Source organism: Varroa jacobsoni, unplaced genomic scaffold, assembly GCF_002532875.2.
Source record: "Varroa jacobsoni isolate VJ856 unplaced genomic scaffold, vjacob_1.0 contig00121, whole genome shotgun sequence".
Lineage (NCBI taxonomy): Eukaryota > Metazoa > Arthropoda > Arachnida > Mesostigmata > Varroidae > Varroa > Varroa jacobsoni.
Genome location: NW_019214411.1, coordinates 9,886 through 13,636, shown reverse-complemented (window position 1 = coordinate 13,636; position 3,751 = coordinate 9,886). Strand labels below are relative to the sequence as shown.

Genomic DNA, 3,751 nt, shown 5'->3' with positions numbered 1-3,751 from the left:
TTGTTACCGTTTATATAGTAATATTTATAGAAAATTCCCCCGCGATGAATTAATGGACCTCGGATGTATATCTCGGACAAATGTAAATAATAATGGGTTCTTCACAAACGTTTTGTCGAAGGGGCTAACATAAAAAGAAATCAAGAGGATAGGCTACCAAATCATTTTCTACTCTATAAACAAACTAATAATAACAAGCCTTATTCAAGCCTACAGACATGCGAAATTGTTGAACAGTATTATATCAGCGGTACGTGCGCTTGATCAGACGAGCATCTGTAACCGTCCATACGGCTCATTGTATTCTAGTCAAAGAGCCGGGTCTCGAGCTCGCGTATCACAAGGAATCAGCGAATCTGTGCTCAGACGAAATTTTTTATGTTTAACATTCAATGAGAATGTCTATCGTGTATTTTATGCATATATCGTGATATTATATTATTGCATTGTCCCAAATAAAGACGGTTTCTTCACTAGGATTTCGTTTGTACTGACTCGGAAGGAGCTGATTTGTAAGCGCCGACATCGCCTCCTGATTCGCCCCAGCTGATACGGTAGTTCGTATAGGCTGGCGGGGGAAAGCGATGATCCTTCGTCACTCATTGAACGAATGCATTGTGCAGTCAACCCCTCTGCATGAATACCCATCCGCGGTAGATGTTTGGCATATTTGACGACAGAGGCGGAATCACCACCCCCTGGTGAAGTACTGTCGCTTCAGAGAATGTGTTGCTTTTCGCGACTGTTGGCTTGAACCTAAATGACTCCACCTGTTGCGGACTACACAAAGCATGGAATTCGGTCCTCGGGGGTCTTACTCGTTTTGAAACAGGTACAGCTTCAAGAAAAGAGATTGGCCGTTTCTAAAAATTCGTGAAGGAAGAAAGCGAGGATCAGCCTTCGGTCGAGAGTAAGCGCCAGCTGAAGACGCCGTGACAGATTCACTAGAAATCGTTAAAATTCTTTGGCTTATTGAATGTGAGCAAATTCTCACATGTTAAGGAAGTTTCTCTGCCATTATCCACGGATGCTTAAGAATAAATGCTTGAATTTTTACGTTCGACACCGGTGCTACGGCGCTGACGCCGCTTTGCGTGTTACGGGGCAGCTGAGTGTGATTTTTCAGGCCGTCAATTGCGACAGCGTGGAATATGAATTTTTCTGTTGCCTAAAACATGAATTGATTCTTTAGTCCAAAATAAAAAAACATGTACAATAAACGTGCTTCTCTGTAACGCGCGAAAGGCTACGATACCTAGTCTCCGTGGTCATTTTAATGTCTCTTGAGAGCAAGGCGGTCTTGAGTTGAAGTTCGTTTAACGAAGTCGTAATGCTTTTAAACTGCGTTGTGTACTATAATGTAGCTTTATTATAACACATGAATGTGGATAGTGACGGTTTAACAGAGAAACGGAGAGAAAGGAAGGGACAAAAAAAGTAGGACGACTGATTACCCGCATTGGTCATTCAACATGCAGATCAGATCGATACGTACTTGCGCACTAGTCCACAGCTGATCCTTGAGTAACGGCCGGCGTAGCAACCTGTACAGGCCGCAACTGTTTTTTTTGTAATCGGACGCTGCTGCTTTGACTAAGGACGCCATCGTTTGCGTGTTGGTAAATTTTACACTGTTGTGAATAGATAGTAAATCTAAACTTAATAACAAATCTCTAATATATACACGTATGTAAGACTATTTTATTTTTTCACTCATATAATAACTATACGTGCTATCGTACGACAGGAATTGTTTGCTTCAGAAAGCATTCTTTGATAGAACTGCGGCTCTTGGGAACATTTTGTCCCTATATAGCGATAGAAATGCTGAGGATTGTTGATAGACACCATATTAGCCGACGCGCTACCCGTGTCCGTATCCAACATGCGGTCTGGAGGCGTCCACGTTCTCTGAAAGTGTCTAATGATGATTCTCGACATAGAGTTTGCTCTCACGAGGTCCTGCTATTATCTTCGATTTTATATCTGCAATATTTTCAAGGCGCCTCGACATTGATTTTATTTACTGGAATCGAAAGTTTCCCTTGCTTGCTTTGAAAGTTAACCACTGATGGTGAACGGGAAAATACACGTATTACACATGACAAAAATCTCGGTCAGACGGCATTTTTTGCTGCATCCAAATGGGCAAATTTTGCTCCATTTTTCCGAGTTTAGCAACGTGTGTTATATGTCGTATAGGACGCTATGTTCGAACCGTACTGTTCTCACTCATCAACACCAAAATCTAAGGGGTAAATAATCATTTTGACAGCCGTCTATCCGCCTGAAGACGTACTTCGCCAACATAATAATCGCTATGACGCGCTCAACCTTCGCTTCTTCCTTTAACGCTAGCGAATGCTGTTTACGTAAGCCAAGCACCTTGACAGCTTCGAAGTGGTTTGATAGGTTTTCGGCATATGCATCGGCAACGTTTACATCTTTGAAGCGATAGAGCGGAAACAGTTAGTTACAGTTGAGTAGTCGTTAGACATCACCGATTTTTCATTTTTTGTTGAAACGAACAAGCTGGTTATTGAAAAAGTGAATATAAAAGCTTATTTGCTCCCCAGCGGCACAACGACATAGGATAAGCGACTGCGATGAAGTGTTGAAACTATAGGAATATCGTTGATTTAACGAAATTTGCCATTCTAACCAAACGATTTCGGCGATGATTCACTAGTAGTGCGCTTCTTCACTCACCCTTAGGTCATATGAGGCTTTCTAATTTGGTTCAAAACTGCACGTAGTTTTACGTTGGACGCGAGCCGTTCGACACTGTGTGGCAGCACTGGCACCATCGCACTGAACTGAAAGGGGAAAGTAATATTAAAAAACGTATGGAACAGTAATGAGTGCAGCTGCAAGCCCCGAGTTTATTGATTATTTTTTACTAACGAAATAATAACATTCAACATGTTGCGCTTGATATCAAAGACATCAGGCGTATTATATACTAGCAGGTTATCTAATAAGAATTTTGTCCACTGGACGAAACACGGTTGACCGTTCCGACGGGAGCTGCTGTTTCATTTCAATCAATCTTCCTTGCGTAACCTTATTTTTTGTTTAACTTGCCCAACTTTATAGTCAGTCAAAGCCGATCCTTCCACTGCACTCGGTAATCAGATTGGAAGAACGTTATGTTCGTATCAAACGTGCCTACAACGGCCTGCTTTCGTATGTAGTTATGCACATGAGAAGTGTATGCACGTCGCGAAGTGTCCTGAGTCATTAGGATAATTTGAGTTTAGTGACGTGCACTGGCCCGGTGCCTTTTTCCGTCTTCTGTTTGTGCCACTTCTATCGTCTGTTTGGGAATAGCAGTTCTAACAGGATACAATTTTCGATTCATGAACTTGGATCAACTGTCACACGATTTTTTTGTCCTAATTAACTTTGGATAGTTCAAAATTAAATTTTTAATCCAAAATGGCTCTCAGCTGTTTGTTGTACATTGATGAATAGTCTGTGTCATGTATGATTATCAAGATGAAATACACATACATATATTTGTGTGCCGTTCTTTCGATCGATTAGCCGGTTTCCACTGTAGTACTTTTAGTAGAGACCTACCTACCTCCACGTTCGCATCGCCCAAAATTATATTCATAGGCAATTTTTGCTTAAATATATGTTGGTGTGCTACTTTTAATTGATTGTCGAAGAATTGGCTTAACATCGATCCTTCCTAGATGGAAACAATTCTTAAGAAGTAGTAGGAAACAAGCGGACGAGGAGAAGC

At 41.3% G+C, this 3,751-nt stretch overlaps 1 long non-coding RNA gene across 1 annotated transcript; it reads right to left on the bottom strand.

Annotated features, from left to right (window-relative positions):
• Positions 1–1,681: 1,681 nt before the first annotated feature.
• Positions 1,682–3,173, bottom strand: LOC111270781 (uncharacterized). The gene is made up of 3 exons (XR_002686465.2): positions 3,085–3,173; positions 2,710–2,816; positions 1,682–2,444 (listed from the first exon to the last, which is right to left on the bottom strand). It is a non-coding gene; the product is annotated as an uncharacterized LOC111270781 (long non-coding RNA).
• Between the last annotated feature and the right edge of the window lie 578 nt (positions 3,174–3,751).